We start from the raw sequence: 27,907 nt of genomic DNA, 5'->3' as shown, positions 1-27,907 counted from the left end.
TCTTCACCTTATTCCCCTTGAACTAAGGACACCCAGTCCCCGCCCAATCACTCTGGTAAGTCTTCAGACTTCCGAACCTTCACAGACTTTGTTCACCGGCAATCCACAATGACTCTTGGATGCTCAGAACGCGACGCCTAACCGGCTGGAGGATTCACAGTCCTCAAGTGTAACAAGTCTTCAGGTCACTCAGACAGAAAGACTTCAGTGATGCCTAACACTCTTTGGCTCTGGGTGTTTTGGGCTATGTCCTCGCAAGGATTTCTCTCTCTCAAAGGCTTCGAGGTGGGTTGCTCGCAAACGACAAAAGTCGTGCACTAACTCTGAGTAGCCACCAATTTATGGTGTAGGGGGTGGGCTATTTATAGCCAGGAGACAACCCGACCTGATTTGTCCGAAATGACCCTGGGTCACTAAGAAACTGACACGTGTTCCAACGGTCAGATTTCAAACACACGCGGCAGCTTGACTTGGGCTACAAGTAAAGCTGACTTATCCGACTCTGGATAAGATTTGCTCTCATTGTCTTTGCTCGAAGACATAGGATTTGGCTGAGCATCACTTCAGTCACTCTGACTTTGTTCACTTGGACCCCACTTAACAGTACGGTGGTTCATATGACTCAACAAAGAAGAAAAGGAAACTACGAAACAGCTATGTCTTCGCACTCCATAGTCTTCACGTGAATGTCTTCTCAAGTCATAATCTTCGTTGTGAATATCTTCACATACCACCATTGTCTTCAATGTCTTCACACATTTTTAGGGGTCATCTCCGGTAGGTAAACCGAATCAATGAGGGACTACTACATGTGTTATCCTGCAATTCTCACAAACACATTAGTCCCTCAACCAGGTTTGTCGTCAATACTCCAAAACCAACTAGGGGTGGCACTAGATGCACTTACAGTTGGTCTTGCTCCAGTGTTCATCCCTCTTATCCATGCCAGGCCCTTCATTTGTAAGCAAAACAAATGTATCCAATTTAGGTAGCATCATATTCTCATGAACATTAGAATCATTACCAAGAAACGAAAGTACCTAATAATTTAATTGGCGTGCGCGAGCTCTAGTAATTGGTCCAGTATATGTAGCAGTAGGGGCTATGGGCGTAACAATGGTATTGATGTCCTCATCACGTGCCACCGGGATTACCACCTATTCAAGGGATTTGACATTAGATTGACTTAATTCCCGGTGCTTTGCTGCCAAATCATGCGCCACACCGTACCAATCCAGAGCAGATGAAGGAGATTATGCGTCAAGTGCAGGAGCTGCTCGACAAAGGTCATATAGTCAAATCTCTTAGTCCTTGTGCTCTTCCTATTATACTAGTGCCAAAAAAGGATTGTATATCGCATATGTGTGTTGATTGTAGAGGCATTAAAAATCACTATTTTTTATCGTTATCCTATTCCTAGGCTAGATGATATGCTTGATGAATTTAGTGGCTCTACAATATTCTCCGAAGTTGATTTGCGTAGTGGATACCATCAAATTCATATGAAATTGGGAGATGAATGGAAAACTGCATTTAAAACTAAGTTTCGATTATATGAGTGGTTAGTCATGCCTTATGGGTTAACTAATCCACCTAGTACTTTCTTGAGATTAATGAACGAAATTTTACGTGCTTTCATTGGACGATTTGTGGTAGTTTACTTTGATGATATATTGATTTATAGCAGATCTTTGGAGGAACAGTTGGAACATTTACGTGCTATTTTTATTGCTCTACGTGATGCATGTTTGTTTGGTAACCTTGGGAAGTGCACCTTTTGTACTGACCGAGTATCTTTTCTGGGCTATGTTGTTACTCCATAGGGAATTGAATTTCATAAAGCCAAGGTTGAAGCTATTGAGAGTTGGCCGCAGCGCAAAATGTTCACACAAGTGAGGAGTTTTGTCGGTGTACAAAAGTAGGGGTCCTTTATGCACCCCTTTACTTGTGCGCGAGCAGTCGCAGCCACGCACCCGCAGCCGCGCTTGGCGGGACAGAAGAGAAAGCAAAGTCACAAGACTACCTGAACCGTGCTCAAGACAAGAAGCATGAAGAGCAGAGGGGCGAGGTGAAACTCCCCCAGCAAGGCCCTTGCCGGGGAGGTCTTCACGGCCCCGGCAAGAGCCTTGCTGGGGTAACTTGCCCAACACCAATGGGGCCGCCACCCTTGAATCTAAAAGTTCCGACGCCGTCAACCACATTGGAACCAAGGCTCGGGAGGCGCCTCCATGGTGGCATGCAGATCTTTGTGAAGACAAAGAGCCTGTGAGGCCTAGGTAGGAACCAGAAAACAAGACAACAGCGAGGCTCCTTGCCGAGGATGCCCACGAGGCCCCGGCAAGACTCTTGTCGAGGGCGCCCACAAGGCCCCGGCAAGACCCTTGCCGAGAATATCAGCAAGACCGCGGCAAGGCCTTGCCGCCCCGTCGCCGCCACAGCTCAGCGGTCCACCCACCAACTAAGCATGTTCCCACGTGGCAGTACGTGGCTCCTAAGCCAACTAGTCAAGCACCTACGTGGTGGCATGCAGATCTTCGTGAAGACCCTGCCACCACACTAGCTCAATAGCCTGCTAGCCTACATGGTGCTGCATGCCTCATTGGCCTGGACGCGTGTTGGAGCAAGGCGAAGCGACGACGGACGGGACGGGCCTCATTGCCGTCCCCGATAAAATAAGAGGACACCTAAGTAGTGCATTTAATGCATTTTGTCCTACGGTGCCGGAGATAAACTTGACTACTGTACAACTTTCCATCTCCTGTGTGCCACTGTGGCAGCCCCTTTGACTATAAAGGGAGGCCCGTGGCGTGCTGAGAGAGGATTCGGACTTTTTGGACCCTGCACGCTTTGTAGCTAGTCCAAGAACACCAGATAAACACAAGCTAGCAGGAGTAGGGTATTACGCATCACTTGCGGCCCGAACCTGGATAAATTTCGCGTGTTGATTTCTTAAACCTGCTCTTTCCACAGCCCCGCGCCCGCCGACCATAGAAGGGATTCCCCGTGATACCAAAGGTGTCGTTTCCACCGACATCTTTGGCGCGCCAGGTAGGGGGCACAAGCTGTGGAAACCCGGTTTTGGAGCCAACCTATCGACTCCCTCCTTGCGGTGGCCCGAGAAGAGAAGGCGGCATCAATCAGCCGCACTCTGGTGCCGTCCGCAGCAGCAATGATGATCTGCATGGCCGCAAAAAGCTAAGTCGCGCAAAACCTTGAGTAATTCCTTTTTCTTTTAGAAAGTTATTTTCCTTGAAAGATCTCGCTCTTTGTATGGGAAACCTGCACGCGATGGGACCCTCTTGCTATTGGCAACACCCTTGTTCTGTTTCGAGTCCGCTCAACAGTTCGAGCGGCCGTGTTGAGATCGGCATGGTGGCCTATCCGCTATTGGCAACGCCCTTGTCATGTTTCGAGTCTGCTCAACAGTTCAAGCGGCCGCACTGAGAGCGGTAAGGTGGTTTGCCCGGCAGCAAGCACACCCGGCAGGCCGCTAAGGATCCGTCCTCAAAGCGCCGTGGCTTGGGTTTACGCGCCGGCAAGCCTGTCCAACTAAGCGTAGGGCGTACATACCAGGAAAGATCGAACAGGAAAATAGCATGCATCGTTTAAAAAGTACTGCAGAGTTATATTACATCAATTGTTGCTGCGGTTCTAACTTAAGATAAAATCGTCTTGGTTATGAACTCGCAGCGGCCAGGGGAAACGGGGCGCCTAGTCTCGGCGCTGGCCCTCCACCCTCCGTACCCCGTCGACGCGCTTGATGATGGCCTCGATACGCTCCTCAATTGCCGCGAGGTCCACATCCTCCGGCAAGATCTCCAACACGGCGGCGAAGTCGACGTTGGGGTTCCACTACGCCACCTTGGTGGGGACCTTGGTCAGGGCGCCCCGGCAGAGCTTCCAGGCCTCGTTGGCCAGAGAGGTCGCTCGGTTGCAACGAAGCTGCTCCAGGGCTCCAAGGAAGCCCTCGAAGAATAGAGTTAGCCTGGCATTGGGACTCACATTCGGCTCCTAGGAGTACCTGACATTCGGCATCCCCATGGCGGCCAGCTTCGTGGTGATCCTGTCGGCGACGTCGACAAGGCGGCTGATCCAAAGGTTTATGCCCTTCGCGTACTCCTCATGTTCGGCGGCATCATTCCTCCGCAGCTGCTTCTCGTCGTCCAGGACCTTGTTCAAGGTCTCCTCACGAGCCCCGGCCTCCGAAAGCTTCCCCTCCAAGCCGTCCAGCTTCAACTTCAGATCGTTGATGGAGTCGTTGGCCTCGGAGAGCAGCTTGGCCTTGTCGGAGACAGTGGCCTGGGCATCCGCCAAAGAACGGTTGGCCGTGTCCCTCTCCTTCGTCAGCTCCGAGGCCACCTTCTTCAGCTCCTCCCGGTCCAGCTCCATCTTCTTCACCTTGTCGGCATGGACCAGGGCCTGAGCATTGAGTGCCTCCTTGTGCCTCTGCTCCAGCTCCTGGGTCCGCTGCATGACGAGCTTCTCGACCTCCTCATCCTTGCCACGGAGTGTGGCGGCGAGCGCTTCCTCACGGGCTGCGAGGTTCTCCTCCTGGGAGTTCAGCAGAGCTTGGTGCTGATGCCGAATGGCCTCGTCCTTGGCGGCCTGTTCCTTCGCCGCCTCCTGGGCCTTCTCGATGTCGGCCTGCTTCAGGATGAGCTCCTGTTTGCGCTCAGCCAGCAAACCCTGGGCAACCCTTAGTTCTTCGTGGGCCTCGCGAAACCAGGCCTGCGTCTCGGTGATGCCCTCCTCAAGATCCGCCCCCCGCCTTGTCCGCCGCCGCCCTCCTGAATTTTGCCTTGTCCAGGCGGGCACGGTGGAGCGCCTGGAGCTTCTAGAAGTTGACGCTCATGGCCCGAAGAAGCTGCTCCTCTTGGGAACTGCCACCGCCGGTGCTCGGTTCATCAACAACTTGAAGCTCGGCGGTGGCGAGCGCCTTGTCGTCAAACACCTCCCCCTTGGTTGGCGCCCTGGTGCTCGCCGTCCATAGGAGGTGGACGAACAGGTCGTCGCCCACCTTCAAGTACTTGCCCGAGCCAGAGGCAGCAGAGGAGGAAGGTTGGTAGTCAACCACCCCATCCCCGGCAGGCCCCTTGCCGGCCTCCTCGGCAGCGGCCTTGCCGGCATCCCCGGCAGGCCCCTTGGTGGCCTCCTTAGCGGCGGTCTTGGCGGCCTCCTCGGCCGCAATCTTGTCGGCCTCAGCCTCGGCGTCCTTGGCGACCTCCTCGATGACGGTGTCAATATCCTCCCGGTCCGCCGAGGAAGGGTCTGGATACCAAGAAGGGGAATGATGCGGGGCCAAGGTCAAGGTTCAAAAAGAAGAAAGAACAGGGACGAGAAGCAAACGACTTACCCACACCAGGCTGGGAAGAAGTGGCGCCATCCCCGCCAGCATTCGTTGCCGGGGCAGAACCACCGGCACCCAAGCTCACCCCCTCCTCCTCCATATGCGTGGGCTCGGTGGTGGATGCCCTTGCCGGGGACGCCCCTGTGGGCGGTGTAGTCGAGGGGGTGGCATGTTGGGAGTGGCCCTCGGCGGCTCCTCCTGCTGCTGTTCTCCTCCTGCAAACCCGGCAAGGTCAGCATCAAGAATTCACACCCCAATGTTCATCAGTGAAGGAGTGAGTGATGAGCTCATGCTGGGGGCTGAAGTGGGGGCTGCGTTAGGGGCTGCTATTCGGACTGCTCTCCACCAACACTGGCGTACGCGAAGTACCCGCCGGGGGCTCGTCGCCCGTCGAGGCCTTGGCCCTCTTTGCCACCCTCTGGGCGAGCGTCTCCATGTCCCTGTGAAGACCACACCAAATCAAAGGAGGATAACATAGGCGTAAGGTCAGGAGATGATGGGGGGCGAAATACTTACTCGTCCTCCACCTCCCCCTCCACTGGCTTCCTCTTCCTTTTCGGGCTAAAAGATCCGAGGTCGAATTAGGCCTCCAGGGTGCTATCCGAGGGAGGGGGAGAAGGAGATGGGGTCTGGCGCCGCTTGGACGAGGAGGAGGCAGTCGCCGTCTTCTTCACCACCACGGCCTTCACCGTCTTCTTCGCTGCCAGGGCCTTCATCGCCCTCGTCTGGCGCACGATCTGCTCCTGAGCCGGTTGTCGCTGCACGGTCCTGCCGGGCCGGACCGACTCGCCGGAGCGGGCCCGCCACAAGACGCGCTTCTTCCCCGCGGACGAAGGGTCGTCCATTTTGGCTTCCTCTACGGGCGACTCGTTGCCCACGTCTTCAATAAGGGGGCCCCCGGCGCCGGCACTGCTGGCCTCGCTGGCAGACTCCGCCCACTGGGCGAGCTCCTTCTCCTCCGCGGCCGCCTCGGCCTCGTCCTCCATGGCACTGGCGCTGCAGGCCTCCTTGGCAAGCGCCGCCTCCGCCGCCCTAGCGGGATGTAGTCCAGCTCCTCCTTGGTGGTGTCGGGGATGAGCAGCGGCTCGTTGCGGACATAGCCCTCCGACAAGTTGTCGAAAAACTCCTGCACCTTCTCTGCTGGCGGCTCAGCCCAGGCCGGGTCGAGGCCGTGCGCGTTGAAATCTGGCATCATGGCAATGATAGCGGACCGGCGAGAGTTGTTTCTCAGTGGGACCACTCCCGCCGGCAACCCAAACAGGGGCCCCTCGACAGCCTCGCCGGTCTTCGCGGCCTTGCCGGTCCTCTCGGCCCAGCCGTCGTTGTCCACATTGAGCTGGAAGAGCCTCTGGCAAAAATGGGCATGCCCCGGCACCGTGAAGTTATGCTTTAGGCCAGGGTGGAGCCTCATGACGTCGGCCGCATTCCTAAAGTCCCAGGCCGGCCTCCCCTTGTTGTGCAGCGGGGTGATTCGGCGACGGATGAAATCGGCCCCAATCATCTCAAGGGTGAGCTCGGCCATGGTGAGGCGATGGATCCTGGTGGTGGCGACCGTGAGCTTCTTGTCGTTGGCGTCGAGGTCGCTCCAGTCCTTGCTGCGGGTCGGCGGGCTCTGACGAACTCGATAGAACTCCTGCGGATCCTCCTCCCTGATCCAGAGCCACCGGCCCCGCCACTCGTCCCACCTCTCCTTCTGGGCACCTGCCGGGTACGTGCCCTTCTCCTGGGTCCTCGGGATCCAGGTGATGCACCCAGAAATAGCATCCCCTAGCTGGATGCGAGGATAAAAGTAGTGGCGGAAGAGCGCCGTGCTAGGGAGCACTCTGGCAAAGCCCTCGCAGAGATGGGTGAAGAGGGCCATGCACGCCACGGCGTTCGGCGTAAAGTCGAGGAGGTGAAAGCCGTAGGTGGGCATGATGTTGTTGAAGAAATCAGAGAAAGGGGGGCAGAGCCCGCAAGAAATGTAATCGACGAAGAAGGGATACCGATTTGGGCCGGCCTTGAAGAAATCGGCAGGGACGATGTGCGTGGCAGGGTGCCCCGTCGTCGCCCTCCCCCACAGGGGCTTGAAGTAGTCCCTGAGATCGACCACATCGACTGTCGAGGGGAAATAGGCGTGCTGCGTCCGCAGCACCGCCAACTCGCTCTCCGGCGCCTCTTTCTCCCTGACGTCCTTGGCCACCCCTTTGCCTTTGCCTGTCTTGGGCGCCATGGCGACTGAGAGGGATGGAGGATTAAGGGCAGTGGGGGCGCAGCGGTGGCGAGCAAAGGCAAGAGCTTGAGGAGGAAGAAGGGAGCAGCGGTTCCGAGATTGGAGAAGGTACATGGGGTAAATGAGCAGCGCGCCTGCGGTCTCTCCTTTTTAGGGGAAGGCATGGCCCGCCTCTTTACCATTTACCATGATGTGACGCAAGCGTGCTGCAACCGCCCCATGCACGACCCCCACGTCACGCATTCAATGCAGATCGTGGGGAAGCGCAACTGGCAGGGGAGTTACTGCGATAAAACTCCGCCGCGCGCATGCCCACGCACCATTCTATGCCTGGCCCAATAACGCCCCGCGCTTATATGTGGCCCAGGCCCGACTCCTGTCGGTGTACAAAAGTAGGGGTCCTTTTTGCACCCCTTGTGCGCGGGCAGTCGCAGCCACGCACCCGTAGCCGCGCTTGGCGGGACAGAAGAGGAAGCAAAGTCACAAGACTACCAGAACTGTGCTCAAGACCAGAAGCATGAAGAGCAGAGGGGCGAGGTGAAACTCCCCCGGCAAGGCCCTTGCCGGGGCGGTCTTCACGGCCCCGGCAAGAGCCTTGCCGGGGCAACTTGCCCAACACCAACGGGGCCGCCACCCTTGAGTCTAAAAGTTCCGACGCCGTCAACCACATTGGAACCAAGGCTCGGGAGGCGCCTCCAGGGTGGCATGCAGATCTTTGTGAAGACAAAGAGCCTGCGAGGCCTAGGTAGGAACCAGAAAACAAGACAACAGCGAGGCTCCTTGCCGACGATGCCAACGAGGCCCCGGCAAGACTCTTGCCGAGGGCGCCCACAAGCCCCCGGAAGACCCTTGCCGAGAATATCAGCAAGACCGCTGCAAGGCCTTGCCGCCACATCGCCCACCCAGCTCAGCGGCCGACCCACCAACTAAGCAGGTACCCATGTGGTAGTACGTGGCTCCTAAGCCAACTAGTCAAGCACCTACGTGGTGGCATGCAGATCTTCGTGAAGACCCTGCCACCACACCAGCTCAGCAGCCAGCCAGCCTACATGGTGCTGCATGCATCGTTGGCCTGGACGCGTGTCGGAGCAAGGCGAAGCGGCGACAGACGGGACGGGCCTCATTGTCGTCCCTGATAAAATAAGAGGACACCTAAGTAGCGCATTTAATGCGTTTTGTTCTAGGTGCCAGAGATAAACTCGACTACTGTACAATGTTCCACCTCCTGTGTGCCACTGTGGCAGCCCCTTTGACTATAAAAGGAGGCCCGCGGCGTATAGAGAGAGGATTCATACTTTTTGGACCTTGCACGCTTTGTAGCTAGTCCAAGAACACCAGATAAACACAAGCCAGCAGGAGTAGGGTATTACGCATCACTTGCGGCCCGAACCTGGAAAAATTTCCCGTGTTGATCTCTTAAACCCGCTCTTTCCACTGCGCCGCGCCCGCCGACCATAGAAGGGATTCCCCGTGATCCCATAGGTGTCGTTTCCACCGTCAAGTTTCCTTGGCCTTGCTGGTTTCTATAGGCATTTTGTGAGAGATTTGAGCACCATTGCTGCACAGGAAGAAGCCTTCACGGTATTAAAAGATAAGTTGACACATGCTCCTCTACTCCAACTTCCTGATTTTAATAAGACTACTCTACATATGATAAAGAATTATATGCTATTGTTCGGACCTTAGAAACAAGGCAACATTATTTATGGCCCAAAGAATTTGTTATACATTCTGATCATGAATATTTTAAACACATTAAAAGTTAGGCAAAACTGAACTGTAGACATGCTAAATGGGTTAAATTCATTGAGACTTTCCCTTATGTCATTAAACACAAGAAGGGTAAAGAAAATTTTATTGCAGATGCATTGTCTCATCGTTATACTATGCTTTCACAACTTGACTTTAAAATATTTGGTTTGGAGACCATCAAAGATCAATATGTGCATGATGCTGAATTTAAAGGTGTATTGCAGAATTGTAAAGAAGGGAGAACATGGAACGAGTTCGTCGTTAACGCTGGATTTGTATTTCCTGCTAAAAGGCTATGGATTCCAGCTAGCTCCGTTCATCTTTTGTTGTCGCAGGAGGCGCATGGAGCAGGATTAATGGGACACTTTGGCATAAAGAAGATGGAGGATATACTTGCTACACATTTCTTTTGGCCAAAGATGAGACAGGATGTTGATCATTTTGTTGCTCGCTGCACTACATGTCAAAAAGCTAAGTCACGATTTAATCCTCATGGTTTATATATGCATTTTCCTATACCTAGTGCTCCTTGGGTGGATATATCTATGGATTTTGTTTTAGGATTACCTCGAACAAAGAAGGGGAGGGATAGCATATTTGTTGTCATGGATAGATTTTTGAAAATGGCACACTTCATACCATGTCATAAAAGCGATGATGCTGCTAATGTTGCTGATTTGTTCTTTCGTGAAATTATTCGCTTGCATGGTGTGCCAAATACTATTGTTTCAGATCCTGATACTAAATTTCTTAGCCACTTTTGGAGATGTTTATGGGCTAAGTTGGGGACTAAACTGCTTTTTAGTGCTACTTGTCACCCCCAAACTGATGGACAAACTGAAGTAGTCAATAGAATATTGTCTACCATGCTTAGGGCTGTTTTGAAGAATAAGAAGAAAATGTAGGAAGAATGCTTGCCTCATATTGAATTTGCTTATAATCGTTCGCTGCATTCTACTACTAAGATGTGCCCTTTTGAAATTGTGTATGGTTTCCTACCTCGTGCACCTATTGATTTGTTGCCTCTTCCATCTTCGGAGAAGGTTAATTTTGATGCTAAACAACATGTTGAATTTATCTTAATATGCATGAGTTAACTAAGGAGAACATTGAGCATATGTATGCTAAGTATAAACTTGCTGGAGATAAGGGTAGAAAACGTGTTGTGTTTGCACCAAGAGACCTTGTTTGGTTACACTTGTGTAAAGATAGATTTCCTAATTTGCGCAAATCAAAGCTAATGCCACGTGCTGATGGTCCTTTTAAGGTGTTAGAGAAAATAAATGATAATGCATATAAAATTGAGCTGCCTGCAGATTTTGGGGTTAGTCCCACTTTTAACATTGCCGATTTGAAGCCTTATTTGGGTGAGGAAGATGAGCTTCCGTCGAGGACAACTTCATTTCAAGAAGGGGAGGATGATGAGGACATCAATACCATTGTTACACCCACAGCCCCTGCTGCTATACATACTGGACCAACTACTGGAGCTCACGAACGCCAATTGAATTACTAGGTACTTTCGTTTCTTGGTAACGATTCTAATGTTCATGAGAATCTGATGCTGCCTAAATTGGACACATTTGTTTTGCTTACAAAGGAAGGGCCTAGCTTGGACAAGAAAGATGAACCTTGGAGCAAGTTCAAGCATCGAGATGATGGCATGCGCAAGGGGAACAAGAACGAAGTTACAAGTGATGATTTCAGGACTTTGAAGCCACCATAATGAGTGCATGAAGCCTTGGACGAAATATACAAGATTGCAATTTCATAAATTTCGTCCAGAGGCTATTATAGGTGCTGCGTCACCTTATTATTGGGCCAGGCCCACATAATTTTGAAATACTTGAGTATAGGCTGTTTTTAGAGTCTGTATGAGTGGGGAAACAAGAGATAGGGTTGGTTTCGGACCCCTCCTTCTTGGGCCACGAAATCCCCCCCTCTTCCTCCATATATACAGCCCTTAGGGCACCGTTTAGACTTTGGGTTTTGTTTAGATTAAAAGTTTGCCATAGCTGCAACTTCACGTACTTCATTTGTGTTCAACGACGAGAGAAAGACGTCACAGAGCCCCACCTTGATCAATAAAGCTTTCATCTTATATTCACAATATCCAGATTTCAATCTCAGTTTCTTGCTTGTTCTTCGTTTGCTTGCAGGAAATAGACCCTCGTGGTCAGGTTGATCGTGCTCCGGCATGGTCAATAACCCCTCGGAACTTGGGTTAGGGATTGCTAAGGCGTGACTTCTTCGCATATTCGTAGTCGGATCTTCAAAGTCGACTCCCACATAAAACAATAGCTATCTCATCGAAACATCGGGACACCCTCGCCTCTATCATCCATCATTACTAGAATTAATCTTTGCAATTAATGAGTACAACGGGGTTGACAACCTGTGGGATCAAAAGTATGTCTAGAGGGGGGGGGGGGTGATTAGACTACTTGACCAAATAAAAATCTAGCCTTTTCCCAATTTTAGTTCTTGGCAGATTTTAGCAACTTAGCACAAGTCAAGCAATCAACCTACACATGCAATTCTAAGAGTATAGCAGCGGAATGTAAAGCAATTGCATATGAAGGTAAAGGGAGGAGATTGAGGGAGAAAACGCAATGTTGACACGGAGATTTTTTATCCGTGGTTCCGATAGGTGGTGCTATCGTACATCCACGTTGATGGAGACTTAAACCCATGAAAGGTAACGGTTGCGCGAGTCCACGGAGGGCTCCACCTACGAAGGGTCCACGAAGAAGCAACCTTGTCTATCCCACCATGGCCGTCGCCCACGAAGGACTTGCCTCTCTTGGGTAGATCTTCACGAAGTAGGCGATCTCCTTGCCCTTACAATCTCCTTGGTTCAACTCCACAATCTTGTCGGAGGCTCCCAAGTGACACCTAGCCAATCTAGGAGACACCACTCTCTAAGAAGTAACAAATGGTGTGTTGATGATGAACTCCTTGCTCTTGTGCTTCAAATGGTAGTCTCCCCAACACTCAGCTCTCTCTCATAGGATTGGATTTGGTGGAAAGAAGATTTGAGTGGACAACAACTTGAGGAAGGCTAGAGATCAAGGTTCATGTGGTTGGAATGGAATATCTTGACCTCAACACAAGTGTAGGTGGTTCTCTCTCAGAAAATATGTATTGGAAGTGTAGGCATGTTCTGATGGCTCTCTCCACGAATGAACAGTGGGTGGAGGGGTATATATAGCCTCCACACAAAATCTAACCACTACACACAAATCACCAACCTCGGTGGGACCGATTCAGAGAACTCGGTCAGACCGATCTGGTTCATAATGTGACCGTTAGGCATTTCGGTGGGACCGACTGTCAACTCGGTGGGACCAATTTCACTAGGGTTAGGGCATAACGTAATCTCGGTGAGACCGATTACACAAACTCGGTGAGACCGATTTTGGTAATAGTCAAACAGAGAGTTGGTCAGGCAAACTCGGTGGGACCGATTCGCTCATCTCGGTTGGACCGAAACGTTACAAAAAGGAAACAGAGTGTTTGCATTGCAATCTCGGTGGGACCGATCGCTCATCTCGGTTTGACCGAAACGTTACGAAGGGAAACAGAGAGATTACAATCCCATCTCGGTGAGACCGAGATCCCTATCGGTGAGACCGAAAAGACTAGGGTTTCTGGCAGTGGCTATGTCAACTGAACTCGGTGGCTCCGGATAGAAAGAATCGGTGGGGTCGAGTTGGATATTTGGTTTGGGACATATGTGGATATGAGAAAGTAGTGGAGGATTTTGGAGCATATCACTAAGCATTTTGAACAAGAACCTCATTAAGCAACACCTCATCCCTTCTTAATAGTATTGGCTTTTCCTATAGACTCAATGTGATCTTGGATCACTAAAATAGAAAATGTAGAGTCTTGTGCTTTGAGCTTGAACCAATCTTTTGTCCTTATCATTTTGAAGGGTCCACTTTCTAATCCATGCCATGCCAATCATTGAGCTTTCCTGAAATATTTATCTTGGAATAGCATTAGCTCAATGAGCTATATGTTGTTAGGAATTACCAAAACCACCCAGGGATAGTTGCACTTTCAATCTCCCCCTTTTTGGTAATTGATGACAACATATAGATCAAAGCTTCGACAATTGATAAATATGATTGAAAAAAAAACATCGTCGCTTTGAGAAGTATGTAATAAGCAAGAGCTCCCCCTAAATTTGTGCACAATCGATTAGGATCATAGGTTACTCTTCCATGTCACATACATCTTGGTGGAGCGCTCAAAATGATAGAAGTTGAAACATGCACTCATCACCAAAACAAGTGAATGATCATCTAGGATATAAGAGATAATATGATCCAACAAGCATTAAGGGTAGCATATGATCAAACACATGATCAAACAAGTATCTCATAAGTAGCTCACACAAGCACACAATAAAGTTTCAAACCAAACCAAATAAGTGCAAAGAGAGATAAAAACCAACACTCTCTCTCTCGAAGCCTATGATCTATACATTTTTCTCCCCCTTTGGCAACAAGTTACCAAAAAGTTCAAAAATGCATAGTGCTAAACGACTCTCAGGCTTGATCTTCGGGAGGTGGTGTCGAGAGAACTCCAAGAACGAAGGCTTCAGATGAAGTAGCTGGAGCTGGTGGAGTAGCTGCTGGAGGTGGAACTGGAGCTGTAGTTGCTGGTGCTGATGCTGTAGCTCTAGTGTCTGTCACTGGCACTACAGCAGATCTCTGTCCTCTGGGCACTCTGGCAAAAGCATATGTGGTAGACTTGCCCTTCTTCTCCTCAGCTTCCTCTTGAAGTTGCTCAACTGCAGTTTGGATCTCTGTTACCTTGACATCAAGGTCATAGAATTTCTGCTCAATGATCCTATCCAAACTCTCCTGGTTCTTGGTCAGGGTGCCAAGCCCTTCTCGATCCTCAGGGTGGATTGGATCAGATATCCAAGCTGGTCTTGCTTGCTCTTCAAGAATACCTGAGATGCCTCTTCCACAGTTGGCATCTTTGCAGCCTTCTCAGCTTTAGCCTTCTCTCTCTTCTCATGTGCTTGAGCTGAAGATGGTTCATTCTCATTCATCACTACTGTGTTATCTTCAAATTCAGGATAGATGGGCAGGTGCTCCTTATCCAAAATGTACTTGCCTTTTCCCATCTTTGAGTTGATGAGCTCCTGATTGTGTGGGGCATACCCACAACTTCTCTTCTGATCAGCTGCAGTCCTCTTGATTGTTTCAACAATCAGGCTCATAACTTTGAACTTCTGTGGGACATCAAATATGTGCAGCAAGTTTATAGCATGTCCTCTGATCATCTTGTGATCACCTGACTTGGGTAGCAGTGTGTGCCTTAAGATCCAGTTAATGGTTGGCAGACCAGACAACAGATAGTGAACTGATCCAAACTTATGTGTATCCAAAGCAGCATCTGGGATCTCTTTGTACATGTTGGCCATAGTGTTGTGGTCTTTCTTCTTCTCTGCATAAATGTCCAAGTCATCCTCATGTTCCTCAGGAGCATTTATAAGCTTGGCCCATTCCTCAACTGTAGACTGGTACCTAGTACCCTCAGACATCCATACTATCCTTGCATCTGGATAGAAATGTGCAGTAGAGTAAAATTGCATGATGAGCTCATCATTCCACTTGGTGAGCTTCTGGGCAACAAAAGTATCCACTCCACATGCCTTGAAGCTATCAAGCACACCAGGGAAGTGATCCTCATTCTCCTTGATGAATTCCCAGTCAACCCATCTCATATCACACACAATGGGCTTCTTGTCAAGCAGAATAGTCTCATAGAAGGCCTGCTGTTCCTTAGTGTGAAACATGTAGTCCACAGTAGTCCTTCTCCTGATAGCATATGGATCAGACTGTCTCCATAGTCTAAATCTTGCATCCTTCCTGATCTTCATGTTCTCTGCAACTGGGTGTGCATTAGTGTGGTCAGGGATCTTGGGCTTCAGCTTCCTCAAAACAACAGAATCATCTTCTTCTTCAGCACCTTCAGGCACTGGGGCCTTGTTCTTCTCTTCAGCAGGTATGTTCCTAGTGCATCTCTTGGGTTTTGGTTTTGGAGCTAGAGCAGCAGCCTTGGGAGCAGCTTTGGGCTTTGATGGAGCAGCCCCTGATTTGATTGCATCTCCCATAAGCTTTTGTGCTTTGGGTGCTGGTGTAGCAACCTGTTCCTCTTCCTCTTTGAAATCTTTCCTCATTGAGGGCTTGCCAAGAACTCTGGCAGTAGTGGTTCCGGCCCTCTTCCTCTTCTTATCCTCACCAGCTGCTTCTTCTTCAGATTCAATGGTGAACTTCATAGTTTCACCTGTGGCAACTTTTCTTGGCTTAGACATGGGCTGTCTTCTTGCTGGCATCTTTGTTTTCAGACCAGGTTTTGTTGCAGCAGCTGTGCCATACTCTTTCTTAAGCACCTTCTTCTTTGAAGTGGCTTAATCTTCAACTGCCACATAATCTTCATCCTCAGAGTCAGAAGTTTTCTTCTTCCTTGTCCTGGTAGCAGCCTTTGGAAAATTGCTTGGTGTGCTCCTGCTGCCTTCATCATAGCTGCTAGAGGGATCTGAACCCTCACTCATCTGCAGCTGTTGCTCAGACCTGTTCTGACTACCACTCTGGTTAGACATCTCTGCAAATACTCTGACAGCAGACCCTGTGAATAGGTTATAGGTGAGGTAGAGTAGATGAGAATCACAAAGTACAGGAGTTTTGCAAAATGGATGACTTAAAAACTTAGTTTTAGTTCTTCACAGAAAGCATTTCGGATCTACCGATTTGTAAACTCGGTGATACCGAAGTAGCTTTTGGAACCTAAACTGATGAACTCGGTCAGACCGAGTCACAGTTTGGTGGTACCGAGACTGCTAGGGTTTCACAGAGAATCAAACTCGGTCACACCGATTTGCAGTTTTGGTCAGACCGAAAACGCATGTGCTTTGGCCTAAGCCAAAATCAGTGAGAGCGATTTCTACAACTCGGTCGGTCCGAGATGAATTCGGCGGAGACCTAACCCTAAATTTTCAAATCAAAACTAATCTACAGGATGTTTTCGCTGGACAGGATGATTTCAATCGTCGCAAGAATCATGGCAAAGCAATGTCCTAAGAATCGGAGTTAAGGATTAGCACAAAGTTCAAGTTCGTACCCTAGTTCGGTGACGAACTTGCTACGGCGGCAACGGCGGTGGAGATTTCCGTTGACGGCGGCGGGAGGTCGCAGGCGACGAGAGGACGATCCGGAGACCCGAGGAGGCAGAGCAGGTTACGCGCGGGCGAGAATGTTCGGAAAATTTTCCAAAATTTGGCCCGTCGGTATATATAACCTGACCCTATCGGTGTGACCGAGTGGAACGACTCGGTGGCACCGGGATGCAAAACTGCAAGCAGTTACTGCAACTCGTTGTGACCAAAAAGTTCTAATCGGTTGCACCGAGATTGAAAACCCTAGATCAACTTAGTGACTCGGTAGGACCGAAAAGGATGAATCGGTCAGACCGAGATGCACAAAGAGGTTTTGGAGGTTTAAGTCTATGACGAATCGGGAACTCCGAGTGCTCCTCACACAGAGTGGTTCGAATCTGACTTGATCAAACTTTGTGATGTAGCATGAAGAAAGTTTGAGATGAGAAAAGCATAGATAGCTAGAGGGAGTTCTTAGGCATTCTTGTCCATCCATTTGGCAAAAGAGAAAGAGCCAAACAATCAAAACAACAAATGGATGTCCTCGAATGAGTAAAATGTGCAATCAACATGCTCACACAATAAAATAGCAAATGAAATATGTGACAAAGCATGCACAAACACTCTAGCATCTATCAAGCAATTTGGCGATGACTAGGTCATCTATATATGAGTATATTGACTTAGGAGTCAAATGAGAACATTTGATCATAGGTCATACTCATCGTTTAAGCACAACTGGGGTTACCACTTTTACATAAAGCATTGTTGTGTTCACACCATTAGAGTTGCTTTAGCTCAATTGATTAGAGTAAAGCTCCCCCTAGATGTGACATCCCCCCTAAGTGGGATGAACTAACCTTGGGTTTTGTCGATGATGACTTCATGTAGGTGTTGAAGATGTAGATGCTCAATGTTGACGTAGATCATTTGGAGAAATCCTTTGGAGTGAGTTGCACTTTCAATACCTACACGGGTTAGTCCCACAAGGAACAAACAAGGATATCCATAGACATAGAGTGATGCATACACAAGATGATGTCCATGAAAGCATTAGGTTAACTTGTCCCTTGTCTTACCAACAAGAGGATTTGTGACTCCTTGAACTAGTGCAAGATATGGAAGTTGTTTGCACTTGTCCTCGCCAAAATGATAAGAGTTAAGTATGTTGGCGGAGTTACCCTCAAGAACTCTTTAGTTCTTCTTCTTCTGGATCCACACAATCTTTATGGGAATCCTTGGAGTTGTAGTTGTACTTGATGAAGTAGAACTTGATGTAGTCTTGGGAAGCCACTTGACCAAGGCCTTCGGTGCTTCTTCAAATGCATCAATTTCCTCTTGAAGCTTGTCCTTGCCTTTTTGCTTGTGGTCTTGTGGTGGAAGATCATCTTGAGCTAGTGTCCCTTTTAAAGAAGTAGGACCATACTTCTCTTGTTGAGGAACAAACTTCGTCTTGGGGTATTCACTCAACTCCATTGGCATTGAACTTTCGTTCAAAACCAACAACTTGATTCTTCTGGTGTCTTCCTTGCTTGCGTACAATTTCCTCAAATTGCTTACTTCCTGCAAGGCTCTTGTAAACACCTTTCTCTATAATTCCCTTCAATAAGCTATTTTCTTGCTCAAGTGTAACTTGGCTAAGAGAATCATTAGTGGAATCAAGAGAATTACTAGAAGCAACAACATTGGATTTAGCATGATTGTTGTTACTACTAGATGATGCATCTTTCTTGTTCGTGTTGCTAGATTTAACTTGTGGCATGTAAGTAGACAAGAGTAAACGCTTGGCAATGTAAGAAGAACTTTTCTTGCGAAGATCATCATTGATTGCCTTTAAAAACTCATGCTCTTGCTCAAGGTTGAGCTTTTCAAAGCGTAGCTTATCATGAGTCTTTAAAAGTTCTCGATGATTTTCCAAGGTAGTTTCATGAGCTAACTTAAGAGTGTTTAGTTCTTTAGTTAGACGCTCAATCTCCTTCTTATCATCATCATTCGTTTTATCTTGATTATCATGTTTAATTGACGTTTAATCATAGTCTTCATCACTAGAGTTGTCAACAAGTAAATCATCATCACCTAGCAAATCATCTTCATCACTATTGAAATCAACATACTCGGGATGTGTTACCTTTGGACCTTTGGCCATGAAGCATCTTCCAATTCCTTCATTTGGTGAGTCAAATATGTCGTAGGAGTTGGTTGACACAAGTGCTAGACCGGCAACACCTTCATCTTGAGTATATTCGGAGTCGGAGTGATAACTTCTTTCGGAGTGATTGTCGGAGTCGGAGCCGGATACCCATTCACCAACATGAGCTTGATGTCTTCTTTTTGTGTAGCTCCTTGATGACTTTTCTTTCCTTTCCGAATCCTTGCTTCTCCCAGAGGGTTTTCGTTCATAACGATCATCTCTACTCCTCCTTTCTCTTGGTGGTGATTCTTATCTTCTACTTCTTCTTTTGGGAGAATCTTCTCTTCTTGTGTAGGGGGTCATACACTCATTGGAGTAGTGTACGGGTCTTCCACAATTGTAGCAATTTCGCTCACGACTAGAAGATCTTTTGTCATTGTAGGACCTTGACTTGGAGCTTCTTTCTTTGCTTCTACTCTTGTAGAACTGGTTGAAGTTCTTTACCATTAGGCTCAATTCTTCATTGAAGGTTTGTTTCTCACTTGATGATGTGGGAGCATCACACGAGGCTTTGTAAGCACCACTAGACTTGTTGTGAAGCTCTTCCTTATCCTTGAGTGACATCTCATGAGCACCAATTCTTCCAATGACTTCCGTTGGCTTGAGATCTTTGTAATTGGGCATCATTTGGATCAATGTGCACACAGTATCATATTTTCCATCCAAGGCTCTTAGGATCTTCTTGATGATGAATTTGTCGGTCATCTCTTCACTTCCTAAGCCGGCAATCTCATTTGTGATGAGAGCAAGCCTAGGGTACATTTCAGTGACACCTTCACCATCCTTCATTTTGAACTTGTCAAGTTGACTTTGAAGCACATCCAATTTGGATTCCTTGACGGAGTCGGTACCTTCGTGCATATCAATCAAAGTATCCCAAATTTCCTTTGCATTCTCAAGACGGCTGATTTTCTTGAATTCTTCGGGGCACAATCCGTTGAAGAGAATATCACAAGCTTGAGCATTGTATTGTAGCATCTTCAACTCTTCCGCGGTAGCTTCACGGTTTGGTTCTCTCCCATCAAACAATTCACCTTGCAAGCCAATACACACAATAGCCCAAACGGCGGGGTTATGTCCAAGAATATGCATTTTCATCTTATGCTTCCAACTAGCAAAATTTGTACCATCAAAGTAAGGACCTCTACGGTGGTAATTTCCCTCGCTAGACGCCATACTCTCCTAGGTTGTGAAACCAAGGCTATGACCAACAAAAGCTATGGAAATCAAAGCAAATGGAGACCAAGGCTCTGATACCACTTGTAGGATCGAAAGTATGTCTAGAGGGGGGTGATTAGACTACTTGACCAAATAAAAATCTAGCCTTTTCCCAATTTTAGTTCTTGGCAGATTTTAGCAACTTAGCACAAGTCAAGCAATCAACCTACACATGCAATTCTAAGAGTATAGCAGCGGAATATAAAGCAATTGCATATGAAGGTAAAGGGAGGAGATTGAGGGAGCAAACGCAATGTTGACACGAAGATTTTTTATCCGTGGTTCCGGTAGGTGGTGCTATCGTACATCCACGTTGATGGAGACTTCAACCCACGAAGGGGAACGGTTGCGCGAGTCCACGGAGGGCTCCACCCATGAATGGTCCACGAAGAAGAAACCTTGTCTATCCCACCATGGCCGTTGCCCACGAAGGACTTGCCTCACTCGGGTAGATCTTCATGAAGTAGGCGATCTCCTTGCCCTTACAAACTCCTTGGTTCAACTCCACAATCTTGTCGGAGGCTCCCAAGTGACACCTAGCCAATCTAGGGGACACCACTCTCCAAGAAATAACAAATGGTGTGTTGATGATGAACTCCTTGCTCTTGTGCTTCAAATGATAGTCTCCGCAACACTCAACTCTCTCTCATAGGATTGGATTTGGTGGAAAGAAGATTTGAGTGGAATGCAACTTCAGGCTAGAGATCAAGATTCATGTGGTTGGAATGGAATATCTTGACCTCAACACAAGTGTAGGTGGTTCTCTCTCAGAAAATATGTATTGGAAGTGTAGGCATGTTCTGATGACCTCTCCACGAATGAAGTGTGGGTGGAGGGGTATATATAGCCTCCACACAACATCTAACCGTTACACACAAATCACCAAACTCGGTGGGACCGATTCAGAGAACTCGGTCAGATCGATCTGGTTCACAATGTGACTGTTAGGCATTTCGGTGGGACCGACTGTCAACTCGGTGGGACCGAGTTCATTAGGGTTAGGGCATAACGTAATCTCCGTGAGACCGATTACACAAACTCGGTGAGACCGATTTTGGTAATAGTCAAACAGAGAGTTGGTCAGGCAAACTCGGTGGGACCGATTCGCTCATCTCGGTTGGACCGAAACGTTACGAAAAGGAAACAGAGTGTTTGCATTGCAATCTCGGTGGGACCGATGGCTCATCTCGGTTTGACCGAAATGTTACGAAGGGAAACAGAGAGATTACAATCCCATCTCGGTGAGACCGAGATCCCTATCGGTGAGACCGAAAAGACTAGGGTTTCTGGCAGTGGCTATGTCAACTGAACTCGGTGGCTCCGGATAGAAAGAATCGGTGGGGCCGAGTTGGATATTTGGTTTGGGACATATGTGGATATGAGAAAGTAGTGGAGGTTTTTGGAGCATATCACTAAGCATTTTGAGCAAGAACCTCATTAAGCAACACATCATCCCTTCTTAATAGTATTGGCTTTTCCTATAGACTCAATGTGATCTTGGATCACTAAAATAGAAAATGTAGAGTCTTGTGCTTTGAGCTTGAGCCAATCTTTTGTCCTTAGCATTTTGAAGGGTCCATTTTCTAATCCATGCCATGTCAATCATTGAGCTTTCCTGAAATATTTATCTTGGAATAGCATTAGTTCAATGAGCTATATGTTGTTAGGAATTACCAAAACCACCCAGGGATAGTTGCACTTTCACAACCCTCTTGCCACGTTGGGTGCAAGTATTTGTTTTGTGTGTGTGCAGGTACTATTGACGTTTATTTGTGTGAGTCTCCTTGGTTCCTAACTGAGGGAAATACTATCTGCTACTATACGACATCACCCTTCCTCTTCGGGTAAATCCCAACGCCTATCACAAGTAGCAATGACATTCAAGGACAAAGAAGAGCCTCATTGTCAATTGAGTAGTGGTGCTTACAAGGTCGCTAATGAAAACCCCATCACTTCAATTTAGAAGCTAAAGGATGTTTCTTGTGAAGAACTTGGTCTCTTGGTTCACAACTTCAACAAGTTCTATAAGACCAAGTTCAAGGATAGAAGCTACTCCAAGTCAAGACATGATGAATCGAGATCCTCAAGTCGTAATCAAAATTGCTACTTTGTCCGATCCAAAATAAGTGTCGCGGTTTTGAACTAAGGTTAGTTCAAACTTAGTTCAAAACTATGACGGTTAGTTCAAACTTAGTTCAAAACCGCGACACTTATTATGGATAAGAGGGAGTATAATTGTAGAAGACCCGGACATTTCTCGATGAATTGAACGACTCCTCCCAAAAGGAGAGATTATTCACCAAGAAAATATAGAAGGAATATAGATGAAAAAAATGAGAAAAGATCTTGGAGAAGCAAAGAAATGAAAAAGGAAGGGTAAGTACTCCAAGATAAGTTCACTAGAAAACATTGGTGAATGGGTTTCCACATGTACATTCTCGCCCCTCGTACGCACAATGGGCTAGCAATCACCTTTTTATGTAATCTTCACCCCGTTGGATGTTCGCTATCCACATGTACCATTCTCGTTCTCTGCTTGGACTTCGAATAAGGGAAACCGAGTCCACTTGCACTAGTCAGACACCAACATTCGAAGCAAGCAAATAATGGGTAGGACTGGGTCGACGGCTTATTTAAGTGAGTATCTCATTTTGTTCTTTGTCCATGGTCATTTCTTACACGCCTACAAGTTATTGGCGATCCATCACTCAATGGGTATTATAGCAACAACCGGGGTGTAAACAACGTCTGGGTAAGTGATGACCCACAAGTATAGGGGATCAATCGTAGTCCTTTCGATAAGTAAGAGTGTTGAACCCAACAAAGAGCAGAAGGAAATGACAAGCGGTTTTCAGCAAGGTATTGCACTAAAAAAAAGACACATCCATGACATTTGTAAAAATCCAAAGAAACCTATCAATATTTGTTACACAAGAGATGACCACCACATACTTTGTAAAAATAAACAACTCCCCGATCAATGCATTTCACTCTTCCGTGCAACACACGGGCGTCTTACTATATATAGTTCTACCTCCGTCCGGGTTTATTGGTCGCCATTGTAATCTGTGCCAAATTTTGACCATGAATTTAACTAACAAAATGCTCATGCATGTCACCACAAATTATATCATTGAAAAATATATTCAAATACGTATCCAACGATATATTTTTTGTTGACATGCACTAAAATTTTGTCAATTAAATCTTCAGTCAAAGTACATGGGGACTGATAAACCACGACGGAGGTTGTCCTAGTGTAGAGGGCGGCGCTGCATGGGAGTCTCATCCCGCTCGTGGCGCGGTAGTAAAGCCGTTGTATCACAAAACCCCACCACTCCCAGTAATAAGTGGCCTGGAAAAATAAACGAACAAGCAACCATCACATCCCTGTGTCTTTTTTGCATTCCATCTCTTTGCATTCATCTCGCACACTCGATCCCTAGCTACTACTCCTACTACTAGTAGTAGTACTCAAGTTGGAATTCCAATTGCACGGCACAACTTCTTAGGCAAAAAATTTGATACAGGGTGTACGAAGCGGTTTGGGAATTTGCATGCCTTCCCGACCAGTGAGATACTCCGTACATAGTACGATAGAGAACAAACCACAGACAGAAGGAAGGTAAAGTAAACAATCAAATGAGCATTTTTTGCATTGAATCATTTCACAAGCTTGACTAGTGTTGTTTTTCTACTTTTACCAAAACCGCATCGTAATGTTAAAACGTGCATTTGCACATGTGTATACATAATAGTAGTAGTACAGTCTACAAGAATATAGAGAGAGAGACGTGTACTGCGATATATAGTTAAGTTTGTGCTATATGTGTGTACTTACAAATGCGTATGGATACAAAAGGTTTCCAAACTTTTCCTTTTCCATGCTTAATTAAGAACGCTAATCATTCCCGAACATTCGGGATTTATCATTTCAGTCCAAAAAACTAATGAGATCGCCTTACCACACTAAATTATTCATAATAAAATCCACGACGCTCGCAAGAGCGATTGCGGCGCGCCACGACCGTTTCCCAGCGCGGGCGACACAACGCCTCTTCCTCGGCCTCGTAACTCGCAGGTGCTGATTGGCGGCTTGCCGGCGGGCGAGGGAGATCTCACCGGTGTGGTGATCCGGCGCCAACAGGTACTCCTCCTTGCTGGAAGCATGCACCCAGTCCATGTACCGCCAAGCGTAGATGAGGCGCTTGGGCCTGGCTGCACTCAGGGCTTTGGCACGGGCGTCCTCCACCACCCACATGGCCCTCGCACGAGCCTTATGCCAAGGAGCCAATTGCCTGACTCTTCGGACGCGACATAGGCCTGCCAGGAAGCACGCCTGATGGCGCACTTCTCTTGCTCAACCTTCTTCTCCGCCTCTCTTTTGGCACGCTCTGCGGGTGGCAAAGCCTCCCACAAAGTGACCTCCATTCCTTTTCAAAGCTCCTCCAAGCTGGGAGGCTCGGCGGGCGGTGCGACGTTCTCCTTGTAGTGGGGAGTCGACGCGTCCACCAATGCGCATGGTGGTGAGACTGGGAATGTCGACGCGTCCACCTCGATGCGTCACAGCAAGGAGCGGAATGCCGACGCGTCATCCTCCACTGGTGCCAGTGATGAACGGAACGCCGACGTGTCCTCCCCGACTAGTGGCAGAGATGAACAGAACGACGATGTTTGACCCTTCGCGTGGGGCAATGAGGGACGCCTAGGGCTTGGAAGGGGCGATGCCATGGTGGTCGACGGGTCCTTAATGGAGAGGGGGGAGGAGATAAAGGTGATGAATGTGAGCATTCTTCTGAATGCCGTGGGGGGCGCAGTATTTATAGCGAGCAATGCCACACCTACATAAGATATGTTGCGTGATTAACGTAATAGCTAGGTGGGCATATTTTTGTTGGAGTAACTTACAGGGGACAGGAGGGGTGGAAATATTGCTACTCAGAACGGATTGGACGAGTGCGGGGGAGGAGAGTCATGCATGCAGATTGTTTTCACACGGGGAGGAGTGGTGGGACTGCCGGAGGGAGAAGGAGAGTCAAGCATGCAAATTGGTTTTCACACATGGAGAGGAAAAGATTTGGAGATGAGCAGGCTTCCTGTAGGTATGGGGAATGGTGCATAAGTCATCTTACATGCAATGAACTGACCATTGCATGTCGGGCTAGGTAGTCTCAAGTCATTAAAAACATACATGCCCCAGACATGTTCAGATCTCAAGGTGCACTAAATTATTGCATGCAAGGATTAAGAGAATATTGACTAATGCATGTAAAAATTATTTGTCATTTAGTGTTCATGCATCGATGCATGCATGCAATGCAATAATGCATTGGTAAACTCAATCTTTGTGAAGAACAACAGCATTAATTGAGTACTTTTGCATACTACAAAAACTATTCCACCGCCTCTATCTTGGTAAGAATACGTGATTTTTGAATCGAGCCCTTTAAACTAGAAGGGAGGTAGTAGTACTCTTATAGCTAACCTTTTTGTGATGACTATATATGACATGGCAATATCATAACGCACCTGGACGGAGGAACTAGTCTGCATGGTGCATATATGTTTTGTATGAAGTCAAAGTACCTCTACTTTGACCTAACTTATAGAAAAATGTATCAACATTCACAATGTCAAAGCAATATTTTTATATTCATTATGAAATTTAGTTTCATAAATATATATTTGGTATTGTAGATATTGATATTTTTAATATAAATTTGGTCAAACTTTGCAAAATTTGGCCGTCTGAAGTCCCAAAGGGCGCAACCGGGTGAGGGAGGCAAATGTCGTGGGAGGCGCGAGGGTTGACGGCATGGCGTGCAAACACGCAGAAGCTATACCGCCAGGCCTACGATGTGGGTCTAGTAGACATGACATCTAGTGGGTCCCGCATAGTACTCGAGAACTCTTTGGGGGCATGCAGCCGTTTATCCACCGGGCAAGCCACCACCCCATGTTGTTCGCACGCCCTACTCATCCCCTCTTCTACCTTGAACAGTTTGCTCCCAGACGTCTCATCCTTTCACAATACACCAATTCCACTTCTGCTAACCCGCCTCCAAAATCCATGGCCTCCAAAATCTCAATGATCGGCGGTGAGTACAAGTTTAGAACCATCACCGACGATGAGTTCATCATCATCTACACCCATAGATCCGCAACGATGGAAGCATGCCTTGGTCGCTTCCTAGACATGTTCGAAAGTTCAAAGGATGAGTGGGTCGCTGGGCTAGATGTTGAGTACACCTTAGTCCTGGAAAAGGAGAAGCTTCTATAGGAGGCAGAGATGAAGAAGCCTAATGTGATCCAGGTTTGCGTACATAACTTGTGCTTGGTCTACCACATATGCCATGCCGATGGTAGGTGCCAGGATTTTGAGGCCTTCCTCAAGGACGAAAGAGTGAAATTTGTTACTGTAGACTTTACGAACGACAGGAAAGTCCTAGGTCGGATAGGCCTTGTTTGAACGTCAAATTTTTTGGTTCGAATATCCCTCGTTACAATGGTCATCCACATCATTGCATAATTTGGGTACACAAAGGAGACTACAGCACACCCACACTTCTTAATCGAGCAAGTTCAGCAATTAAACAGAGCTAGCTGACCTAAGCATTACTCTAACAAATTAAAGATCAGCGCTCTTAATTAAACAAAATAAAGAGCACTACTACGGCTGGTGCTCGTTGATCTCCTCCGCCTCCTCCATGTCCAGCTCGCGCCCGACAATCTCCTAGGGAAAGAGCTCCATGGCATCCATCGCACCATACTTGGAAAGCATCTCGCCATCCGCATCCGCCATATCTTTGGAATAGGCCGCCACGTGCTGGGTGTGGGCAGTCGCGTTTGGGCTTTGGCGGGCTCTGTCGTGGCAAGGTATGCCGCGCAGGAATGGACTGCTGCTCGAACGCTCTCGGTGATTGCCAATTCTTTGGTCGTGGGTTGCTGACCTTGTCGGAGAAGCTTCGTTCAATTTGTGCGGTGACTGCCATGAGCTAGGCATGGGCAGCCTCGACATGGTTGTGAGCGGCCTCCATCAGGGCTAAGGCCGCCGCTGCGGAACAGACAGTTGATGTGCCGCTCTTGCCAGTTGCTATCCCTGAGGCAGATGTTGCTGCCGCTGCCTGAGAAGTAACAGCGGCCGTTTGGGCTGCCTTGGCCACCCGGTCGCAGATTCCGGTCGCCCTCATGAAGCTTGTTAGCACGCGCCTAGCAGCTGCGGCCGCGCTCTCGCCAGAGTGGGTCGCTGAAATTGCCCTGACGACGCGGGTCCACGTCCCCATCTTTCACCGGCGATGATTGAACAGTGAAATGATATTTGCGGAGCGAGCTAGTGTGCTTGACATGCCGGCTATGGACTGTAGCCGTCGCACTTTCTCGCGTAAGCCGTATGCGTACTATATTCCCACGGTGCTCCAAGATATTTTGTGTTGCATCTCACGCGGTTGGTGATAATAAACTGTGTGCGATGTACTTGATTTTTCATCTTGATTTGAATTACATAATGGGGTCACAGCTGCAAAGGATGGTGTTTGAATTGCTAGAACTTTTATTTGCAGTGAACATGCAATATAGGTGTGTCGTCAAAAAAATTTGAATTATTCAGGGTTCGTTTCGACATTTTTATACATTAACTTGGTTTTGTAGGCATTTCAAGTGCATAATTCAAATTTGAACTACATGCACATGCTCCAGTGCATATAAACGGGTTGAAAATCAAATATGTGTCCTTGGTTGCATGCTTAGGTCCCATGCAAGAAATGGGAATGAATGTCAAATACCCTACCACCGTCACCCGGCCGCAAACATTGAGATACCTAGTTTTTAATTCTAGTAAATCCAAAACTCTTCTGAAATTCATGAAACTTGGCATGCTATCATGAAGCAGCATCAACATGCCATGGTACAATTTGTGTCCCATTTGGGGCAGGCTTGGGTATAAGCTTCTCACAAACCAGATCTTCTCACAACAAGCCTGATGGTTTCGGTAGGGAACATGCCACCTTTGGG

At 47.9% G+C, this 27,907-nt stretch overlaps 1 pseudogene; it reads right to left on the bottom strand.

Annotated features, from left to right (window-relative positions):
- The window catches only part of LOC141021751 (uncharacterized), a 273,970-nt pseudogene extending 246,790 nt beyond the window's left edge, over positions 1 to 27,180 (bottom strand).
- Between the last annotated feature and the right edge of the window lie 727 nt (positions 27,181 to 27,907).

Source organism: Aegilops tauschii, chromosome 4, assembly GCF_002575655.3.
Source record: "Aegilops tauschii subsp. strangulata cultivar AL8/78 chromosome 4, Aet v6.0, whole genome shotgun sequence".
In the NCBI taxonomy this organism is placed as follows: Eukaryota; Viridiplantae; Streptophyta; class Magnoliopsida; order Poales; family Poaceae; genus Aegilops; species Aegilops tauschii.
Note: the sequence above shows the minus strand (reverse complement) of the source record. Positions and strands in the feature narration are given on the sequence as shown.